We start from the raw sequence: 25332 nt of genomic DNA on the forward strand, positions 1-25332 counted from the left end.
AACTTCAGCCTAATTTAAATTAAAACATTATTTTACTCTGTTTAGAAAATATTATATTTTCTCGAGCTGGGAAGCGCCAACTTTCGGCCCGCTGCAATAAACAAAATTGCCGCTTTCCGGCTGCGTCGAGAAGAACAAATAGTAAATATAAACACCTCGGCCAGGAAATAGAAAGCTTCGAATTACATGTTTGTCGCCATTTTTTATGTGTTACAAATCAAGTGTTTACTAACACTTGATTTGTGTTCCGAAGAAGGGTTCCTGTTCCTACTAACAGGAACATTGTTTTATGAGTTCTATAGCTCCTAGCCCCAGTATAACTTTGTAGGGTCCGACCAACGGTCCCCACTTCCTTCTATTACCGGCTTTATGGCTTGTAAATGAACTGTTAGCTGTGAGCGGCGCGTGCGCGGGTCACGCAGGAAATTGGGTTATCGAGACCGGGAAGAAAGGAGGCTTTTACTGGCCGCTATCTGCTGCGGACATCGTACAATGTTCAATTAATTATTTGAAAGTAAGTGGCAAGCAGCCCAGGCCACTTGATTGTTATTAAGTCGGTAATCTTTGAAAGACTAAAATTTTAAAGGCCGTCTGTTGTTTAGTTCTACTTGAGTGCTATTCGTATTCATTGTATACTTTTTAGAGTTCGTATTGTATCAAATATAATGACTTAATCAGATCTCACTTGACAGCACACCACAATTTATCAAGCAGATATCAAGCCCGGAGTGTCCTCTGTTACATTTTCCCGAGAATCCAGGCACTTCATGTTCGTGTTTATCACGTTGGACGGTGCGGGTGAACAATCAGCCGGCATATGTCCCCCGCAGCCGCTGCCCGCGGCGCATTCCACCACGCGCATTATGCAGATCGGCGTCCGCGCCGCGCCGCGTCCCGACCGCTTTTTGCTGCGCTTAGGCATCGGTCATATGGACGGGCCAATTTGAACGTACACTGCAATCAGAATGACGACTAAATAATGTCATTAAGTTATCGTGCATTTCGCTCATACTTGCCCGTAGATGTATTGGCGCGAGCAAAATGCACGATATCAAAATTTCATTATTTAAATATCACTGACACGTTTGAATCGGTCTGAGTGTTTCATTTATAGAATGAGCGATTGTTGACGAATGCTGTGGACGCATGATAAGAGTTCAATTTTGGACGACGTAAGAGATGAAGCGCACCATGTAGCTCTTTGTATCTGACTGTATTGCGCAAGTTTTAATTTCTTTATTTTAGCGTCCTATCATTCATGTGTCGGTATGTTGACATGGTCAGAAGCCCCGGATAAAGTTGTATAATTTGAAGAGCAACAAAAGCCCTCTAGTTAGTCCTCCTTCCTCGCGTTGCCCCGGCATTTTGCAGCCTGGGGTCCGCTCTAAAAAGCCCTCTAGTTAGTGTGCCATAATGTTACTACGAGCATCGTAGTGGCTGGCCAGCGAAAAGTTGCAAGAGGCAGCAACAACCAATTAAAAGCGTCCATGATATAGCACCGTACGATCTTAGATCATTCATGTTTATCATAATCTAGGGACTCACCAAAAACTTCGAGATTGTTTTATGACTTTCGACTTTGTGACAACTCGTAGAATATTTCCATTTGTCCACTTGAACTGTATGGCTCTATGATGGAGTAAGCTTTAGCGCTAAATAGATAAGCAGCGGAATGGAATAATGGGCGCAGCGGCGGGGTGACGGCTTGATTTACGCACCGAGTCGCCGCCGCTGCCCTGATCATTTTGAACCAGCATCTTTGAATGCGTTTTGTTGTGCGAAAACACTTGATAAGTGTTTGGATTATTAATACGATGTGACGCATAAAGTTTGATCTTAACTATGGTGATTTAAAGTGACATGAATAAATATTATTGTTAAGTCCACAATAAAAACAATCGACCGGATGAAATTAAAAATGATTGGAATTATTATATCAATAGCTGTTTTTTTTTTTGGTGTTTTTCTTGAAGTCTGGCTTCAGGCTTCAGGGATGGGGAATGTTTTAGTTCTTACCCTGGTCTTCACGCTAGAAAGCGTTGATAAATTAACGATGTACATACATAACAGTACATATTATTAATATTTTTCTTTTTTATAATGATTATTGACTTTTTTTTATAATTACTTAATACTTATTTTTATTCTGACATTGTTATACTCTTAATTGGTTTTAATGACATGCATACTGAGAGTCCAAGTATTGTACGCCAAATTCTGGCTGATTGTGATGTAACAAAATACTAACACTACCACCATTTATAACCACTCACATTCAAACAATAAATAATTTGTATTTGTATAAGTAATAATCAATTTAAATTCAATCAGTTCCGGGATACATACAACATATGTCACGTTTCTTGCATTCGGCGTAGGTTACGATAGCCGATAAGTAGTAAGTGTTCTAACGCGGTGTAAGTGCGGTAATCGCTCGCGTGCGTGCTGCGGACTGCGCGCGCGATGCGATCTGCGCTTAATTGAAACGCTTTTATTGTCCCAATTATTGCGCCCAGCATTAACTTGTTACATTTATCTGCGAAGGGCAACTTTTGCATGTTTTTCTTACGCTGGGCTCTTGGAGTTTAAGGTGTATTCTCGTTGGATACCTACACACTTATTAGTTTAAAGTTTTGCTCATGTGAAACTTGGTACAGTCAGTATTAACAGGTGCTGGCTAAATATAAATATTTAGCCACTTTGGCTGTCACGGTCACTTTATTTGATGCAGAAGCTTTTATTGTCCCATTTATTGCGCCCAGCATTAACTTGTTACATTTATCTGCGAAGCGCAACTTTTGCATGTTTTTCTTACGCTGAGCTCTTGGAGTTTAAGGTGTATTCTCGTTGGATACCTACACACTTATTAGTTTAAAGTTTTGCTCATGTGAAACTAGGTACAGTCAGTATTAACAGGTGGCGGCCAAAGTGGCCAAATATAAATATTAAGCCACTTTGGCTGTCACGGTCACTATTTGATGCAGAATGTAAATGGTCGAATTGGTGGTGAAATCTTTCGACGGTGTTTATATTTCCGTTTATTGCTTTTGCCGTTTCTCGTAAAGTATTTCATAATAATTGAGGATATTTGGCATATCAGTGCCGTTATTGAATCCGTGATATGTCGATCCATCATCATTGAAAATCGGTCGGGCTAATATAGATTCAATTGCGTGAGCGTTTTAATTTAATTTTAATTATTTACCTATTTCATTTTGATTTACTAGTTGATTCATATAAATGAATTTATAATGTAGACTTATAATATAATTATGTAATTAGTAAACTCCAATCCTCTCTAGCCTAGCGTATTAAAATGATTGCGGGTATGTACTGCCTCACTTGCGTAGTTTAATTAAGTGAAGACTTAAAAAAACGATTATTAGTAACCCTTATAGCTATTAAAATAGGGTTCACAACCGATCACAATTTCGTAGGTGCCGTTAGCAGCAGGCAGTATATTAGCATAATTACAACAAGCGCCATTATGTGGAAAGACATAATTTAATGCATATGTCAAGTTTACAAATAAATAACTCTGCGTGCTTCAGTTTGGACGGACGAGTATTACGGTTATTGACGTTCACCTATTAGTTCATGACCGAACACACCTCTTATATACCAACCTATATACGTCCATGTTGTACATAACGATTCTGCTACATAAACTATAACCAACATGCCAATAGTTTTCGCTCAGTAGCGAACGAAACGCAACTATCACTACCGCGCTCATACTGAAGAGTGGTACGAGTAGAGACACAAACTTGTTGTTGTCGTTGTCGGAGCGCAAGCGATTGTCAGCTTGGCTATCTTATACCTTTAAACGAGCAATTCTTGTGTGTATATATATATATATATTTCGGGGATCTCGGAAACGGCTCTAACGATTTCGATGAAATTTGCGATATGGGGGTTTTCGGGGGCCAAAAATCGATCTAGCTAGGTCTTATCTCGGGGAAAACGCGCATTTTTGAGTTTCAATATGTTCTCCGAGCAAAGCTCGGTCTCCTAGATATTTTACCCTTATACGCGATATCAGACGGAAAAAAGAAAATAAATTTATTTACATCAAACTAGTTACTTACTAAGAGACTGTATAGAAGTGACGGAAGTTTAAAAGGACTCAGCTTATTGCCACGGTAAGCTGGTGCGCTGATTTTCAGTGGGGACTAGGGTTGCCAACTATTTTTTGGTGGAATATAGTATTTTCCAGAATAAGGCATTAAAAATATAGTACATTTCAAAAAAATATAGTACTTTTAGATAAAATGCTTAACATAAGTGTAATATACGTTTAATCATACTTACTAGCACTCTGTTGAGATTAGTTATGGTAACGATTTTAGAGCAAAAATGTAAAATTGAGAGATTTAGTCGTTGTACTCCTTTTGTTACGTAATATCTAAATAACAAGTATTGGTTTCTATTAGCATGTCTTCTCATCTTGCCTTTTAATAATGAGGTCGCAAGCGTGCGTCCCCAGTAATATGTGAAGAGAAGGGACAATTTTTAAAAATTCTTCAAAAAACTATGGTAGTAAATTATACAAAATGATGTATAAGAACAGTTTTAACAATTGTTGTAGATTGTTTAAGTATCAAAATTTCGTTGAAATTAAGTCGATTTTCAGAGAAATTGTCACTTGTTTTCAAGTTAGTTCTGGAGAAAATTGATTACGTCTAACTTTCATTCAAATAACTAAATTCAAATTTATAATAACAAAAATGTAGTTTATTAAAGTTGAAGTACAGGATATGTGTAATACAAACTTACCATTTTTAGCAGTCCAAACTTTACGAAATTTACAAAGAAGATAAAATCAGTGCTTTACGCGCGTTTACCTAAATGTTCATCAGAAAAACAATCATTACTAATTAAATGAGTTAGTCATATAAGTAAAACTGCTCACAAGTCATCTCATACGCCCAGTAATAATAAAGAGTAAAAAAAATATTTTTAATAACAATATTTATTTAAAGTTTAAATTCATATTTTTTATTGAGCTTTGTGCACTTTTTAGTAATGTCTAATTTTTAATAAAATGAGACAACGATTCAGTACATTCATCCTGAATATTATGACAATTTAATAGCTCACTTTTATTAAATTTATGTCAGCGCTGTTGCATTCCTCACGCCATTTTGTCTTATTACTTGAAATAATTTTATTTGATTAGAATTAAATTGATAATCGATCTTGAACAAATTAGAAGGATGTCGGAAGTATAGTATTTTAGCGTACTATATATTTTTTCAACAGTATATAGTACAGAGAGCCAAAATATAGTACAATACTATATAATATAGTACGGTTGGCAACCCTAGTGGGGACCCAATTGGGAACGCATTTACGATTCTGGGATTTGAAATTATACTCTTGTATCCTTGTTCACTCGTCTAATTTTACTTAAGCTATAATAAGTTAAAGAATTGGTAGATTATTTACCCTATCGAAACCAGTTCAGTTTAACATATAAAAGACGCCGAAACTCGTAACATTATCAAACATACTTAGGTAATAAACATAAAACACACTCGACTGCCTAATGATCTATGTCGGTATTGCCGGTGTTCATACATAATTCGGACTAGTTCTGTTTCAGCGCAGAATATTACGAGTATTAATGATCGATGTTCGCCTTGAATTGTGTCAGATTTAGATTAAACAAACTGGTTTGATATCGAAAGACAAATATATTTAATCCCATTCGAATTAATAAATTGCTGTTTAGTACTTTTATAGTACATAATATGCACCATATTATGGTGCTACTTTACCGCACTAGTGCGATAATTAGCACGTTACGTAACTATGTCGAAAATTTTAAGAGTATTTCCTATTTTTCGCACTTGTATCGTAATGTATTATTATGACCGCTGTCGCAGTTAGAAAGTTCAGCATAACTAATTTTCCGCGATAAGAAGCAATACTCTATAATCCCACCTCGTATCTATGTTTAAATATAACATACAAATTAGGCGTCCTATATGGCAATGGAAAAGGCATCGTAAAGCTGACCATACACACTAGGACATGCCTGCACAGATTTGCCTGTACAGTTCAACTGCACAGGAAAAGTTGTATCTTAGGAAACTGCACAGGCGAATGCCACTCACGCTCCGTTTTACTTGTGCACTTGATAAAACTGCGCAGGCGTACCCTGGTGTGTATGGCAGTCTACTACTACTAGTCAGACACTGCATGGCATTTGCAGGCAATTACGAAGTGTGGCAATGTCATCATTGATGTCACAGTATAAAATTATGTCGTTTATTCGGTCGATATTTGACGACCGGTCTGGCCTAGTGGGTAGAGACCCTGCCTATTAAGCCGATGGGTCTGGGTTCAAATCCCGGTAAGAGCATTTATTTGTGTGATGAATACGTATATTTGTTCCCGAGTCATGGGTGTTTTCTATGTATTTCAGTATTTATACTGAAATTATATATGTCGTTGTCTGAGTACCCGCAATACAAGCCTTAGCTTACCGTGGGGCTTAGTCAATTTGTATAATAATGTCCTATAATATTTATTATTTATTTATACAATCCCTCTCTTTGTTCTATTCCGGTCGAACACAAAATTATGTTCACTTCTTTTTTGGGCCCACCCATACCCAAAAGGGCTGTAAAGGTCAATTTTCTTATCCACATGAAAGTGTACTCCTGTAAAACGTTTGTTCATCAAAACTGTAAAGTTTTCTCTCCTGTGGACAATAGTTAATAGCTCGTGGGCATGCAGGTAATGATTTTATGAATCTTATCCAAATAAAAGGAGTATCCTTTCATGTGAATAAGGGTTAAATAAGAAAAATTACGTTTATAGCCCTTAACTTTTGGTATGTCTTCAGGAAAGACGTGAACATAGTTTTGTGTTTGACCCATTCAAGTCAATGCCAAGTTAGCTTAGATGGATTCTAGACTATACTACGTTTATTCTGCGGCGCGTATCGAGTCGGCTCGCCTTATAGAAAAGCGTTGTTTTGCTTCATAAAAACCTTTTACGTTTGTGATTTTTAGGGTTCCGTAGCCAAATGGCAAAAAACGGAACCCTTATAGATTCGTCATGTCCGTCTGTCTGTCCGATTATATCACAGCCACTTTTTTCCGAAACTATAAGAGACTGACTACCTATGAGAAACTGTTTAAACTTGGTAAGTAGATTTTTTTTTTCATCAAACCCAATAGGTGTGGGGTATCTATGGATAGGTCTGCAAAAATGATATTTAGGTTCCTATTATATTTTTTTTCTAAACTGAATAGTTTGCGCGAGAGACACTTCCAAAGTGAAAAAATGTGTCCCCCCCCCCCCCCCTGTAACTTCTAAAATAACAGAATGAAAAATCTAATAAAAATATATGATATACATTACCATGCAAACTTCCACCGAAAATTGGTTTGAACGAGATCCAGTAAGCAGTTTTTTTAATACGTCATAAATGGTACGGAACCCTTCATGGGCGAGTCCGACTCGCACTTGGCCGCTTTTTATTTTACATGCCGTTTAGAGTTGCATGCACATGTCGTATCGTTTTTAGTTTCATGGTTAATGGTTGTCGGCATTAAAAATACATTAAAAAACAATTATAAAGGAATACCGATGATACTAGCGAGGCGGCCTACGTTATTTAGTGGTTGTACTCCTTTTATGATCCTTTGCGGCAGTTAGGAGACCGTCTCTCAGTCATGAAAAAAAAGTAAATTTATTACTAGGTCTGGATGGTCTTACTCGTTGATTATCGTAGACTTTACTGTATAAATAATATTAAATAATTTTCCTACTCCTCTACTGTTATCTGTCATTTATGCATTCATTAACACGAATATAAGAACATACATAAAAGGTTTCAAGAAAAGTCTATATTGTCTATTCCTCATAAAAGCTCTTGTGCTTTTATAAGCTATAATGTTACTGCGATTAATGGCTACCAACCTAACAAAACCAAAACGAATACAGTTTTAAACTAAGTGCATTGCTGCCAACGTACAAAATATTCATTTGGTTGCATAGTAAAAATAATTACTTCATAAGTCAGAAACACGCATGTGACACCCGTAATATAGCAACATCCATAGACTACGAAGACCGCTTAGCGTTGCTTGTTAGTCTCCGTAGGCTACGGTGGCCAAAATTGAGAAAAAACTGTCGAAAAAATTAATTTAGCAAGTAGCAAGTACCAGGGCCTCATGAGTTACGAGGAGGTGTCGCTGACCGGCCGGCCGCGGCCCGGGGCGGGCCGGGCGCGTAACAAGGTATGCTCGCGCGTCTTGGCTATATACTTTTGCTGTAATTTGTTTACCTAAATTAAGATTTATTTTTGTTGACTCGTAGGAAAAATATTGTATGCAACGTTGTATAAGTAGGTCAAAAAATTCTCGTGGCGTATTCCTTTACAATGTTCGCCTACGCCTTCGGCTCCGGCTCACATTGTAACTCACGCCACTCGCCTTTTTTGACCCTTCTTATACAACTGTTGCATAAAATACTATAATTTGCCTGTATAGTCATCATGAAGAAGAACATACATAGGGTTGAATATCCACAAAAGAATTCTGTACATATGTACTTTTAAGAAATTCCTTATCGTAAGTACAGATAAGAAAATATACCTAGAGGTAAGTATTATTTATTAATCTAAGGGCCTGTTTCACAATGTCCAAGTAAAGTATTGGATAGCTAATTAACAAGTAAATTACCTGCCAGATAAAACTTCCTGCAAAATTTATCTACCAGTTAAAACTTATTTGAAGATTGTGAAACGCTAACGATGACTTTATTTCGTCAGATAAGTTGGAAGTAGCTTATTTAGGACACTTGGATATTGTGAAACAGGCCCTAAGTATTATTTTAATTTTTTTTTATGGTAGAGGAGGCAAACCAGCAGACGGATCACCTGATGGTAAGCGATTACCACCGCAGATGGACACCTGCAACACCAGAGGGGTTTTAAGTGCGTTGCCGGGCTTTAAGATGGGAGTACGCTCTTTTCTTGAAGGTCGTATCGGTCCGGAAATACCGCAGGCGATAGTTCATTCCACAGTTATAAGTATATGTGTGGTTCAATGATAACCATATGCCTATAAGCCCTTTCTCAACTTTTCCACTCTATGCTGAGTTTATCCATCCATATTTTTTATTATGCTAATTAGATAAAAATCACTCAAAGAACATTATTTATCTCTCCCTTAGTGCTTATACGGTACATAGTTATTTTTACTCTGTGGCTGACATGCTGCTGTCATATTTAGCTGTTTCGGTTAATTTTATATATATATATGTATTTATATGTATGTTTATGTATGTCTATTTGTATTTCTTATATGTGTATGTTTATTCACTGTAATTTGTGTCTGAATGTAGGCTTCATAACGGATTAGCAACACCAACACCTACTTTTTCGATTAACTTCTCTATTTCCGCTACTCAAAGGTTGTCTGGAAGAGATCGCTTTTTAGCGATAAGACCGCCTGTTGTCTGCCTCTTCATTTAATCAATTGCTTATTTTTCTTGTATCTTTTTACTGAGGTGTGCCAATCAAGAGTATTCTATCTATCTACGTATCTATGTCAAATCTTGTAAGTTTGTTTTAATAACAAGTTTGGTTTTCTGTCAAATTCAATGGATGACAGTATATTTTTTTAACGTTATATTAAATGACAGGAGAACCTCATTCCTTCATGAACTCTTAATCAACCAGTACGTGGTTGCGCAACGGTTAGGAAGAGATACGTTACAAAAGAAAGGTACGATTTGTCGCGAGAGCAGTGAAAGTCGCACGATCGCATGCTGGCGGCGACTAATTGTTTCATTCGTGCGTATGTAAACAGTTCACACGTATGGCACACTAGTAAGGATCTTTTGAAAGACTGGTGTTTTAGTATTGGATTATAGGGCGATGTATGCATGGTAGGAGCATGTGAATTTTCCTTGACTACTCGTATACATCCTCAATTCTCTATCTAACACTTTTTTTTACATTCTGTCGTTCAAAAATCAAGACAGATTTTTAACTCGCAAATGACCCACAGATGGCCTCCGGGGGGGCAGACAGAAAAGGCGATGGCTGGGCAGCTATTTATTAGGATGCATTCTAATTGGAATGGTGGGAAAATAAATACAAACGGCAGCGGCGGGGTTGAAAAGCATAAAAGAGGAAAGGTTTTTGCCCAGCAGTGGGAAACTAAATTAGCTAAAAGACCTGACAGGACTGACATTAAGGTTTGCCAGAAAGTTGTCAGTAATTATTTTGATTCATCTACATACATATAATTAAACATAGTTTCTACTATATTCTATACCTTAATATATGTTTAAGTGTAATATCAGTTTCATGATTTTAAAATCCAATTTTTGTTAAAACAAGTATGCACTCACACACTTGCATTTAACGCCTTTCCGTGAACTCGTGAAATTATCGTTGTGACGTTGTGTGCAATTTTAATTACATAATGTGTTATCTCACCCAGATTGCGCCTGATTTCGGTGATAACAACGTGTTTAAAAATAAACACCACTTTCATCGTTGCGTTTATCATTACGATAATAGTTGGCATTTTAGTTTCTGAGAAAAGTTGGCAACAGCGAATGAAATAGGTGCTAAGTTAAGAAGGAGCACTATAAAATGTTCCTTGAGATAATTAATATACAGGGTGGAAAAAACGAATGGGCCCTGGAGAGAAAGTGCCTTAAAACCTTAAGCTAGCTCATTATATTTAAAGGAAACATTATTTAATTATTGAGAAGAATAAAACAAAACAAACTTTTTCAACACTGTATAAATGAAGGATATTGTAAATTTTTCCACGAGGTAAAACTTTAAATACATCAGGTTGAAATATTAAACACGGTGAAGAGTCTGAAACTATCAAATATATATTTAAAATAAATACATGTTTAAAATAACGAATAAAAGAACTTAAAACTAACGTAGACAGCTGATTAACTTATGGCTAAGAAAGCGATATTTTCCATTCTGTTTCTGTTTAAAATAATACAACGTTTTATGAAAGCAACAGCATTAACGGATAATTAGGCATTTATTTATTTACATTTTTTAACTTTAACAGTGACTGGTAGAAAATGCCTACTCATCCTTTAATTCTGCTGCTCTCATAAAACATTGTATTATTTTGAGCCAGCTAATCAGCAGAGGCATGAGCGTGCTTCCTTTAATAAGCAAGCTAATGGGTCTCGAGTATAAGCTGTACAATGTACAATATAAAAATAATACAGTTACCTGTACGGTGCGGTAATTGCGGGCGTCCTGCAATAAAGGTCCACGGACGACCTCTCGGCTAGAAAGCGACTGTCTAAATGCAACTTGTTATTAAATATTTTTATTTCACGTTATATCGCTTTTATCGTTCACATTTTGCAAAATTAACTTGACTTTCATGATGACACGACGACGGTTAATTGGCCTAGAGTTTTGTTTATAGCGAATTGTATTTCGAATTTAATTTATTTTATTTTTATATTGCTTTAGTATATGGAAAACCAACAGCGCTATATATATCCAGTATATTTAATTGAATTGAACTTGAAATAATAACTATAACTAAACAACATATAAATGAGGTAGATACAGTCAGCCAGGAAAGTGGTTTACCACTTTTCAACTCTATTTGTCAAGTAATAGAGTCGAAAAGTGGTAAACCACTTTCTTCGCTGACTGTGCCTATAGATACATTTAAATTCATTTCGGTTCAAATAGAACAAGACTTAATTAGTTCATAATTCATAATTCATAATTCATAATAATTCATAATTCATAATTCATAATTTATAATAATTTATTTGCGAAAAAAGGAGTTACAATAGTTGGTACATTATATTTTCAAGCAAGTCCATCCTCTTAGCCGTCCATACACAGCATGCAAATCTTACTAACTAGCCTAAATATGAAATATTTTATAAAATAACAATTTTATTTACAATTATACCTAAAACAACAACATAATTTAATAAATAATTTACAACGCCTTCAACACGAATTAAAAAATAAAATAAAGAAGGGGGTGCATAACCATATAAAATTTTAATTGAAATGTAATGTCAAATATAAATAATAAACTAATAACTAGAAACAATAATTTGATGTCAATTTTTATTAGATTTACTTTAATTTATGTTGTCTAAAAGAAACGTCCCTACATTATAGTACTGTTTTTTCCGCAACAGTTCTGCTACATTTTTTCGAAAGCTATTAAAAGGTAGCCGTTGAATTTCTGGCGGCAACTTGTTAAAAATTTTTATACACATTATATAGCACTGCTTTGAGAAAAATGAAGTCCTTGGAATGTAATCGTGTGCCAGTCTTTCGGGGTTTCTAGTGTTTCGAGGGTATACTTCTTTAGCCGTCTTAAAAAGATACATGTGTTTTTTAACAAAGACGCAAACCTCTAAAATATATAAACAAGGCAGGGGTAATATATTTAGTTTTATAAAAATGGGTTTACATGATTCGTCTGGGGCCACACCAAATATTGCCCTCACACATTTCTTTTGGGCTATGAACGCCCTTTCAAAGTTTGTACAGTTACCCCACAGAATAAGTCCATATCTTAGTTGAGAGCTAACATAACCATGGTAAGCAGCCAAAGTCGCTTCCATGGTGGCAGTGCGTCTTAACCTACTTAACACATACACAAATCTATGGACTTTGCTACAAACGCTTTCAATTTGAGAATCCCAATTTAAAGAGGAATCAAGTTTTAAACCTAAAAATGTAACGCCATTCACTTCATTAATTATTTCTTGATCATAATTCAAATTTAATTCATTATTTATTCCTTTTTTTACATAAAATTGTACGGCATTAGTTTTACTTATGTTAATTTCTAAATTTTGTTGTTTTAACCAATTAAATAATGATTCCAGAATTTTGTTTATTTTACTATTATATTCATCGTTTATTTCATTTTTTTCTGCGGTAATGATTATTGAGATATCATCTGCGAATAGAACTGATTTGCATGGAACCACGTCAGGCAATTCATTTATGTAGATGTTGAATAACAGGGGGCCCAATACACTTCCTTGAGGAACGCCATATTCGTTGAGTATAAATTCTGATCGATGTACAGTTTCCTCGTTTTGTTTATTGAGACTAGTTATTTCAACGCATTGGGTTCGGTTTTCTAGATATGTTTTTAACCAAGCTAGAGCAGGTCCTCTAATTCCGTACAGTTCTAATTTTTGCAATAGAATTGAATGATTAACAAAGTCAAACGCTTTAGTCATATCTATAAAGACCGCTGTTGTGCGGTTCGACTCATCTAAGCTTTTAGAAATATAATGGACCAAATTAAACCCTGCTAATGTCGTTGATTTGTTCTTTTGGAATCCGTTTTGTTCAAGTTTAATCACGTTAAACTTGTCAAAGTATTCCGTCAACCGAGTGTGCATACACTTTTCAAATATTTTAGAGAAGATCGGCACTAGTGTTATGGGTCGATAATTTTCCATATGCATTCGGTTATTTTTTTTATAAAGTGGTTTTATTATAGATGACTTCAAGACTTCTGGGAACTGTCCGCATTCTAATGACCAATTAGTAAGAAAGGTCAGAACAGGAATAAGGTGCCTTCTGCATTTTTTTATAATAGTTGTGCTGATTTCATCATATCCGACGGCCTTTGTGTCATTTAATGACGTAATTATTTTATTCATTTCGCTTTCAGAAACCGGATTTAAAAAAATACTGTTTTGATATGTTTTTAATGAATGTAGTTAAAATGAATGTAGAGCAGACATTGAAATAAAATCGTAACCTAAAATTGTGCTACTAGATAATTTACTTACGTTGTAAATTTTAATAATATTTTATTTAAATAACCTAAAAAAAATATTCCAAGTTTCGTCAGCTTAGCTAAACCTTGATGCTCAGGAATCAACCGGCACAAAAAAGTGCATGAAAAAAACAATTGTGTCAAAACCTTTTGTATTTTTTCCCATACAGCACGTGCGTAAGATCACAATGAAACATCTGCAACACACACATACAGTTGGTTTCTTTTAAATTTTCGCATTGTCGATTCTCCGATCCTAATAATAAAACTTAAAGTAGAATTTCAAAACAGTATACTATCGCATTTCGCTACCTCCTGCTCCAGCCGATAGGATATAAAATTTACGACGCACCGTTTCATGCGTAGGCCAGTTGCAAACAGCCTATTTCTATTGCAAACAAGATTTTCTGACATCTGCTTTGACCTTTACGGGAGCACCACTTTATCTGGCATCTGGTGAAGCTCTTTTGCTTTACATTAAGGTCTATATTTCCTGTTTCTGGTTTTAAATAAGTTGGTTACTCTGTAATGGTTCGGCAGATGCGTTTTGTACGTAGTTGATTGCAATTCTGTAGCATGTTCCTCAGCTGTGGACCCATATGGCTAAAATTGGTATTACTATACTTTTGAAAGGGGTTATGTTCATGCGCAGCGATCGATTGGCAAAAAATGGTTAAACAAGTATGTAATTAGATGCTTGGATATATGCATTAACGAGAAACTTTTCTTACATATAATTATCAATTCTAAAGGTACTTAGACAACAAATGTAGCTACCTAGACTATAAAATAGTACATGAAGCATAAAATGCCCTAAAAATAGGTAGAGTCAAGTCTAGTCTAGTCTAGTCTAGGATTGTTTTAAAAACATCGGTTATGAGGTTTGAGGGATTTATTACGCCGCGTACGTAAAGATTATGACAATTACAATTACTTCATTAAATATTTTCATAGACCCTTCATAGCAATCATGTTTTTATAGACAGATAATAGCTATTTAACTATTGCGTACGCGCCGATTTAAAACAAATATTGAAAAACAGCAGCGCAACGGCTGAGCAAATAGACAAAATGATTACTTTATCACACAAAAGGTTTTTTACCGTTTGTCATTCTGTACGTGACAGGCGACGGCTTGATGGCTTCATCAATTCTGGCTGGAGATCCGCAGAAGGGTCTTACATATATTTCAAAACATAAGTTATTGCTACTGTCTATCGAACTGTATCAATAGATTATGTGCATAAAAGCAATGATTTCACCTCTAGGATTAATAGTAAGGATAGGATCGCTTTACACGGGTTAAATCAGAAATTTTGGCTTGAAAGGTTCTAATTTTGGATCTATAGGAAAGATGTGGACCTAACAGTTGTTTATGACCAAGAAGCGTTACCTGCAAATGCTGGTTCAAGTATCTAACAACCAAGATAAGCCCTGACGACCGATCAGCTGCGTTTTGATGAGTAACTTTAGTCAGATGTAGTTTAGTTCAATTTATCCAAATTAACCCAAGCCGCTTGGCATTCGACGATAAGAACACATTTTTAATTGACTACCCATCTAACTAATGACTCTAACTGCGCCATCTTATCTTGCTATGTATGTTAAAATTATAAATCGATAAGATAAAACCGAATGACAAATACCTAGATTTAGGTAACGAAACTCATACACCTATGTTAATGTATCTCTTACTCTCCTTTCAAAAGTTTTTAAATTTTCACAATTGCATCTCCAAAAAGTTAACGTATAAATAAATAAATAAAGTAAAAAAAATATTATAGAGACAAGCTTACACAAATTGACTAAGTCACACGGTAAGCCAAGAAGGCTTGTGTAGTGGGTACTCAGATAACGATATACAAATAATATACAAATGCTTAAATACATTTTTTTTTATGGTAGAGGAGGCAAACGAGCAGCCGGATCACCTAATGGTAAGCGATTACCGCCGCTCATGGACACCTTCAACAACATAGAAAACATCCATGACTAAAGAGCAAATATCTGTGCTCATCACACAAATAAATGCCCTTACCGGGATTCGAACCCAGGACCATCGCCTTCATAAGCTGGGTCACTACTTACTAGGCCAGAACGGTCACCAAAAGTATGCTTAGTTTAATGTTAATTCTTAGTTCATTGTAACTTTATCTGCCTACTAACAAGTTGTATAACTGGTCCTATAATTCTAGAAATGAAGGGCTATAAATGAAAAAAAACCAGATCACATCATTAATTACTTAATGCGAAACTCCGCTCACTTCACCCAAGCTAAGACTCTTAAAGTTTTATATTGTGCTTTAGTTAGAAGTAAACTTGAATATGCTTCCCAAATTTGGAATCCTTGTTATAATACGTACATTGACAGGATTGAACGCATTCAGAAAAAGTTTCTGAAATACTTAAGTTTTAAGCTTAAAAGTCCGTATCAATCTAATAACTACCTAAGCACTTGCAAAAAACACCATCTAATTCCTTTACAAAAACGTCGCGAAATCGCTGATATAACTTATATACTTAATATCACCACTGGCAATATTGATTGTCCACAACTTCTTTCTAAACTTTCGTTCAATACGCCCACTCGGTCTAAAAGATTTTATCCCCCCCTTTCAGTTAAACGCACTTTATCTAATTATAGGCAAAATAGTTTCCTGTGTCGCGCAGCTCGTAACTTGAATAATTTGTCGAAGGATCTAGATATTGACGTTTTTAATTGCTCAATCCCTAGTGTAAGGCACAATCTAGTCAATCAATGCTTCTAAATAACATGTTGCAGGTAGTGATATGCTATGGAGTGTGATCTGTAACTTTAATGTATTTGAGCCCGGTCCATGTTGTTCATCTAAATGCGAATATAAGTTGTTTATCTTAGTGTAATTTCATAAGTTATAAGTGTTCTTACTTATTGCTCATATCTATTTCTTGGTCTCTCTTTTTATTCATTGTAACCTTGATATATTTCATATTGTAATATCTTGTGTCACATGTGCTTTTGTATCTAGTGTGTACTTTGTAATTATATATACAGTTTCTATTTGTGAGTTCCTGTAATTGGCTCTGTACTACTACCAAAAAAGTTTAATGTATTTTTTAAAGCTGTTGGAATTCCTTGTATAAATAAATAAATAAATAAATAAATTAATTAATTTAGATCCTTGTGAGTCCTGTAGCTTACACGTTAGATGGATCACTTGCCTGATGTATGTGGGTAGGCGGTTAGTTTTTAACATTATGTCGCTTAAGCATATAACTTCTTATAGTTCGAAAGGGATTTAATGGTAACATTTATCGTGTGATAAAAACTAATCTACTTACTGCGCAGCGTTCATTTAACAATTTATGTACTATCATCGTCATCTACCTATAAAGTCCATCTACTGGCCACAGTTCTCATTTAACACGAGGGTTTGTTACGATGTTCCTCGTTTTAGCGTATGCAGATTGGAGACTTCATATAGACACACTTTTGATATCTTCGATATTTATGGCAGATTTTCTCACAATGTTTTTAAGATAAGCAATGGGTTAAAATCCAATAATTTCTCATTAATTAAATGACAGACGACCTAAAAAGCTCATTAGGCTTGGGTATTCATTCAAGACCCGTTTGGAAACCGTTTGCCTAGGAGCTCAGTTACCAGCGTTTTAAACATGTCTGGGGATCGCGTTCTTTGCTGGATACTCTATATTTGTAGTACAAATAAGACTTTTTTAAAGTTTAAGAAAAATTAAACGTAAGTACACTTATTTACTTGCTTGAGTGATGCTACACAAAAGAGTCAAAAGTAAAGTTGCTCCCGCTATCATCATAGACGGCATCTAGTTTCGCCCACAGCCACAAAATTCAAATTACATCATATACATACGTCAAAACTACGGAACCGCATTCTCATAAATACGTGAGCCAAACTACAGTTCACGCGTTCAACTCTAAATTCTAACCCGGTTGCATAAGGTTTGGATTGGATTGCATGTCTCGGTATCCCATCGCTGCAGGCTTTGTCAAGTTCGGGCGTGAGGTCGGCCGGGGTCAGTTGGTTTTTGCTTTGGACTAACAGTTAAAGGCTTGCGGAAACGTTGGGAAACAGGTAAACAGTCCGGGCACGTGCGTGGGTGAATATTCGGACTTTTGTAGTTTGAAGAAGGGTGGCATCGAATGGATCTGTGACAATAATTTTGAAAGACCTAAAGGCCATCCCACACTAGCGTCTTTTGAGCGTGGACGTCTACTCAGCGGTATGGAAAATGGCGTTACTTTGCAGTCGCGCCAACGTTGCGTCGAGCAGCAGCCATAGAGTTGACTAGACACCGACGTCAACGAGAAGTTACGGGAGGGTTGAAATTGGGAAAAGTGGGTCTTGATATATTACCCCTGGCCTGGCTAGTGTGTCGCATTTTTGTTGAACTTGGCTGGCGCACTTGCTGTATGCCAGGGGAGAGCAAAATTCAAGGTAACTTCAAATATCATAATTTTTTGTATAATTTAGTAACATAACCCTTCCATTGGTCGATATATTTTTGAAATCGATTGAGCAACCATAGTGTCACGGCGAGCGTATTTTTACGCAATTTAAAAACCAAGGTGTCAGATTTCTGAATGGACGCGAGTCATTCATCGACGCGCTAAGTGAGGTAAATTGGAGAAAAAACACGCTCAGTTAGACCGGCTCCACACTAACGGTTGTTTTTCTTTCTAAAATTGCGCCAGGAGCTTTCAGCCAGCATTAGTTGGAACGGACCAAATGGTTGAATAATTTGTTGCTTGAATTATTCCAATAAGTTATTAAATGCTGTATACTCCTTTTTAAATAGTCCCTTGTAAATATTTTAGTAATCAATCACTGTTAATTAATGCTTGTATTGATGTAAGTATCTTGCTAGAGCGAATTCATTTTGCCTTCTAATTCACTTTATCTTGATAACAACTGCTTTCCTTACGTGAAATATACACACGTTAAATTAATTTTATGCACCAATGGCTATATATCTCAATGTCTCCACCATGTTTGCTTAAAAACTGCGCTTCAATAATTTACTAACACAGTCGCGAAGCAAGTTTGCTTTAAACTGCATAGTGTCGAGTGGTCCGAGTTCAGTGAACCAAACTAAGTAAATAAATAGGTGTGAGAGAACGCAATGAAAAAACGAGTAGTTACGGTCCCTCCGGCGTGTAATTCTCTAACCGTACTGCACTAGGAGTTAACAACCACCGATCCACCAATAGAATAATCTACGTGTGTTCCTTTGCCGCTATCACATATACAAATTACAAATTCTTAAACTTCGAAAACCATACTTTAACTACAGTAGCCGCCGAGTTTTCGCAAAATTTGTCTACGGAACTCTATACTTATAATCAGAACTGCCTAACATGCAGGTGAGGTGCTCTGAGTCCACAAACCATTACAAGTGAGTTGATTGTATGCGGTTATGTGTGCTCTTATCACATCGTCCGCTTGAAATCGCACCATCGCGTCAAATTACGGTATCATCTAGATAATTGTTGCATTCGATTCTGGACCTAATTGCGATTAAAATTAAGGGGTGAATATCTAATTTATAAGCTAGCCCGATTTAACTAGAACATTGTGTAGCTATTTTGACAAGATTGTCGAAATGGCGAACATGCACCGTTATATCCGCTACTGTTATGCTATTACGAACTTCCTTTCCACTGTTTTAGATAGGTAACTAACTGTAAGTATAATAATATTATACAGATAATTACCTAATGAAGAATCAATTAATCCTCATAACTGTTTAGTTAGGTATTTACGAAGTGCAATTAGTTACACGTTTAATATATTAACTGGGTAATTTGAATTCTTATCGATAATAGCTATCAGGGATTTATTTATAACCTATTAACGCTCGCTAACTGTACATATAATAATAATATAGCGAAGAGTCTCGACCAACATCTTGAGAGACTCTCGCTAGGTGGTTGGATCGGCGCGGATAGTCCGCCGGTTCCTCTCCCTGCAGCCCGGACCACCGGCAGCTTGGGCCTTGCCCCGCTGCTGGCGGCACCCTAGGTCAGGATTTTTATAACAAGTTTATATATATTTTGTATAGTTTTTGTATTGTTTTTATATTCATATTATAAAACGCCTAACCTAAGATGAGAAATAAAAAAATGGATAATAATATCTGTTATGATATTTTGTACAAGTACTTTGTCAAAGCCAGCTGCCAACGTACCCCTGTTACGACTTGGCGCCTAAACAATTCCAAATAATATATAAACTTGTGCTTTTTACAGTGTCTTTAACTCCTTACAAACATTATCATAATGATTCATATTGGTAAGACGCTCTACATTAGCTATAATATTTAATCCCATGCTTACATAAGTATGAGAGCGGCGTTAAACCATGTCGCAAGCGCACATCGTATTGTTTCGAATAGTCACCTGATTCCGAGAGTTGCCACACGAGATAACCGCGATGCCCAAAAATAGTAGCAAGTACATAAATAAGTATGTGTACATGCGGCTGTGCTGAGGCCGGGTCAAGTTTATACTGATAATATCAACAAAATATCAAAAGAAAACGATATATTTAGGTTGCTAGGTTTTTTTTGGGGTAGTCAGGTTTCCTTGGAATTTTGTCTTTATTATCTAAAGGGGCCCACTGATTACCAGTGTACCAGAGGATATCGGCTTGTCAGTTATTCGCAAAAGCTGAATATCGCGAATAACTGACAGGCCGATATCGTCCGGCGAACTGGTGATCAGTGGACCCTTAAGTGTCACTGAAGGCATGACAATTGAAATTAAACAATATGGCGATTGGCGACAATCAGACGCCATTTTAGAATACGAAAAAAATAAATCGATGTACCATAAGTTATAGTCTATAAGAGTGATGTGTCTATAGGGATTGACGTGTTTATAGGGATTTTAAATTCACCTTTGATTTATTCATTTTGAATTTTCAATACCTTTTTAAGATCAGTAACGATTTAAAGTTCTCGATTGATTAATTTACTACGCAGTCGGGTTTTCTATATTTTTTTTATTTTTCTTGTTACACGTAATATTACATCTGAGCCGTCATAATTAGGGATGGCAGCGCTTAATCTGATTATACGCGTGGCTTTGTGGCTTGATATCGTTTACGGTAGTTGTCCACGCCGATTTAAAATTTGTTCGGTGCGTCGAATTTTGTTCCTTAGCGTTAATACTAACTGAAACCAGTAACGTACAATAGTTAGTGCCAGTTGCACTAACCACACTTGATGGACTGATCATCGTCACACAGCACATCACTTTACTATGAAACGACACAATAATATTTAGCGAACGCTTTAACGGCGACAGACGTTTTAGCGCTATTGACCTTTATTAATGTAATTTAAGTGTGCTTGCAAAGGACATGTTAAATTGTCCCCATAAAGAGCAGGTGGATATCACGCGGGAGCTATGGCATAATTATTTAAAGTATCGCAACTCCCACGTTGCCATAAAGATTAATTTCAACGAGTTATTTCGGCCATTTGCGAACTGTGAATTCTCATTGGTGGAGTAGGTTGAGCTCTTAGGGGAACCGGCGTGTTGTGATCTCGAGATGCAAGACGATTTAATGTGTAATCAAAGAGCTTATACTAATTCACCTGAGAGTTAAATTTGCCTAAAATCACCCATGCTGGACTCGGCAAGAGATTGAAACGAAATTCACGTGGATGTTGATATATTAAATTAAATTTTTTGTTTGTTTCAAGCCGCTCTCACTAAACTAAGTTTCGTTTCTTGTAGTTAACCCTAAGATGAATTTCTTATTGAATGAAGATTGTAATGTTTTATATTTTTCTTGCAGGTAGATAAATCCCGATGCCACAACTCAGGACCGCAGTAAGCATGCCCGTCAGTATAATAAAAGTTAAATCCCTTTTCCCTATTTGCTATCCAATGGGTTACATGTAACTAACCTATGACCTGTAACGCTTGGTAACCATGCGAGACTTCCATAAATAAAAGGTATTAAGTATACTTATAGTAGACGGTATTGTCAGTATGTTTTTGCATGGGATGGTGTATGTTACGTAAGAACGTGGAAACTGTCACGTCCGCGCGTGCATGACTATTGTGCTGTGCAGGTACTGTACGTTACTTCTACTGATTAGCACGGATTTGATCTCGTTATAAACATGAAATAATGAAAAGGACCCGAATTGCGAGGGATGCGATGGGGAAAAGGAAAATTATATACTCCATCTGATTAGAGCATCTTGTGATGCTGGTAACCACAATCCTCGGCCGCTCATCGTGTAGATCAACTTACCTTTACCATTTATTGCTTACACAAGTATTTTCAGTGAAGAAGGCTAGAAGATTTTGCATAATTTTCTTGATTTATGTGTAGAAAATAATTTGATTAAGTCAGCGTATGAAACCAAACACAGGTACCCTGCGTTTCATGCTGACAGTTGACTTTCGAATCTCTGACATGACCTGAACGACAAAGGTTAGAAGCTGTAGTTGTTAAAAATACCATGTATCAGAGCACCAGGAAATAGCTCGATACCATAAAACACTTTCATTAAGCAGCAAAAACCCTAAATTAGGTTACACACAATGCTCATCGTGGGATCTCGAGAGTTACGTCAGTTCTTCTTCAGGCTGGGAATTGGCACATGGAAATGTGAAGAAAAGTGGCAGACTGTGTTGCTGATGCGCAATTGTTTTTAGCTGTAAGGTTGTAACACAATGTGATACGTCGCTATCGCTAGGCTTCTGTGGTGACGCAACGCATGTGTTTGTAAACAAAGTAACAAAGTATGCTTGTATACCAAAGTCCAATAGAAAAAGTAAATAATGTAAACAAATATGACAGCTTTTGATAGCATTTGACATCTAACTTAAAATTTGTATGGAGGTTGATTTCATTGAAATATTATTAACTATTAACATTATATGTTAAATGGGTGAATCAACTTTTTTTGTTTTGTTATCCTGTCCCGTTGTCCAAGGGACAACAGTGGCACAGTTTGTTTGAAGAGACGTTGTATGCCGTTCTATTAACATGCTTAGTAGGGGGCCCATTATGGACATTGGTTATAACGACCACAAAAACGCAAGTTTGATACATTTCAGTACCATAAAATCAGTATTTCAATGAACTTTTGTCCCCTGGACAACTAATCGTAACCATGGCAACGAGTGACGCTAAAAAGTTGATTCTCCCAATTTTAACATGAGCGTAGGATTTTTTTTTTACAAAAAATTGATACAAAAAATAAAATTTACAATATATATTTTTGATAAGATTACAATTGTCTTCAAACAGTGCATGAGTTAGTTTACATTATTTGCAATTTGCATATTGACTTGAACATTCTGCGCACTAGGAATGTTACTTTGTCGACACACAACACTAACGGTATTCGATTTTTCGACTGTCGACATTCGAGATCCCCAAACCCTTGTCCCGATTGAAATTGCAATGTTTTTTTTTTTATTTCAATGGCTTCCCGTACTTTTCTGCTGTAGAAATGGCGATCCGTGGAAAGGATTTTCGGGTTATGTAGCTCGTTTAAAACTTAATACGCGATTAAGTCCCGTTTGTGTTAGTTAATTTGCTTCTATCCGTATAGCCATAGTTTTACTTAGCTTACCAACTACAGTAATATTATAGTTTTACTTAGCTTACCAACTACACTAATATTATAGTTTTACTTAGCTTACCAACTACACTAATATTATAGTTTTACTTAGCTTACCAACTACACTAATATTTCACAATTACACAATAGTATATTTCTCTTAAACACCTGATTGATTATTAGAAATTGTTTCTGAATGACTAAGGCTGGAATTTCCTCGGCACGTGCGTTGCAATGCGGACAATGATGTTGGGGTCGTATATCGAATGTTCCAATTTGAGTCTTCGGTTGTTGTGAATAAGGATTCTTTTTCCTTTGTAACAATGAAATTGTCACGTATTGTCATTGCAAGAACATTATAAAATTCACCTTAAATTTAGAGGTTTTTTATTTGCAGGAAATGATATGCCGTACATGAGAATGAGGATAGTCAATTGTAAAAAAGAAATTTGTTTTAAAATAATAATCAAATCTAAACTATAATTTACAATTTTCTTCTGATAAAATTGAAAATTAAAATATAATTTATTGTAAGTTTAGATTTGTGTTTCATAAATATAATACTACGGTACTTTTGTACACGTGTCACATCTAAAAAATGTTTTATTTTGAAGTGAAAACTTCTTTAGCGGCGCTGTGCACTTTTTGTGATGGGGAAAAAAATGTTAAACTCGCGACAGGTCACGTGACCGACAGATTCGTCAGATTGAAAATTCATAAGACGGACACGCGAACTGATAGAAAAACTGTTACAATGTCATTGAAGCCAGTAGACCGCCGGCGCGACTTAAATATTAACGTTGTGCATTTTTAATGTTAAATAATTGTAATTGTTCTGAAGTGTTAAATTTTTATGTAATATAAATTGGCAAGTTTGCGTACGATAGCACAATAAATTAATATTGTATTTTACCACATAAATGATAGTACTTTTATACTGATAATAAAAGCAATTCGTGCAAAATTATTCTCTAACTATTCCAAAATATCAAAAATGCACAACGTTAATATTTAAGTTATCACTTCTGCCGGCACTCCCGGAGTGCAACCCGTTATTTTTTTAAGCAAGTCTTTATTAGCAGTCACTGAACAGAGCTATGTAGTTCTAATAACCCATAAATTAGATAATAGCACACCTTTTGATTATCACACCGAATTGAACAATATCTTCATACATATATTTACTAAAACCAATCATAAACAATGGTCTTGTAGTCCAATTTCAGTCATCTGATTCTTAGGTTTGTATTAATTACATTTTGTACTGAGTATTACGTCAACGAAATTATGATTCGAAATTGTAACCTGTTTCGATTCCGAGCTAAGCAAATTTGAACTCTCTGGTACACATTTTATGTTTGATATTTGATTGCACATGGTGATACCTTATTAAGGTTCTGATCGATACAGTCAAATGATTAAGAATTTTATACTGAAGTAATATAGACGATATTACGACGTCTAATTTCGTAGGTATGACTTGATAACTGAAGGTTGATTAGCTAGGGTAACGACTTGGACAAAAAACACTAGTATATATTTAAAACGACGATGTTCTATTAAATATTGAAGTTTTTGCAGCGGTGCATTGACCTGCGACAGGAAAACTGATCTTCTAACATAGAGAAACAATTATTGATGATAGTTGAGCACAAACGATAGCCTATATTTGCTGAAAGTGTAAATTTTAAAAATTGTTTAGGTACATATCTAAATAATACTTCACGACCGTGTTAAGTTATTTATTTAATACAATTTAATAGAAGTCTCCGTTTTTTAATTTATTTCTCATATGAAGTCACGTATTGTAAATATTTCATCGTCCTCCGTGATGACCTTTGCCTGTGCTATAGATACGAGTATATACGAGCGTGTACACATTTCTAGACTACGATTGTATATGCTGTCCACCAGATGTACCCAGCCAGCT

At 35.8% G+C, this 25332-nt stretch overlaps 1 protein-coding gene across 2 annotated transcripts in view; it reads left to right on the forward strand.

Moving 5' to 3' along the window:
* The window catches only part of LOC133530241 (uncharacterized), a 186111-nt gene that overhangs the window by 14098 nt on the left and 146681 nt on the right, over positions 1-25332 (forward strand). The window contains exon 1 of one of the 2 annotated variants that reach the window (XM_061868118.1): positions 21419-21663. The exons of the other annotated variant lie outside the window; for it this stretch is intronic. The gene's annotated coding sequence lies outside the window, so the exon portion shown is untranslated. Of the gene's footprint in view, positions 1-21418; positions 21664-25332 lie in introns of those variants that run through there. 2 annotated transcript variants of the gene reach the window in all.

The sequence above is a fragment of the Cydia pomonella genome, chromosome 22 (assembly GCF_033807575.1).
Source record: "Cydia pomonella isolate Wapato2018A chromosome 22, ilCydPomo1, whole genome shotgun sequence".
Taxonomy (NCBI): Eukaryota; Metazoa; Arthropoda; class Insecta; order Lepidoptera; family Tortricidae; genus Cydia; species Cydia pomonella.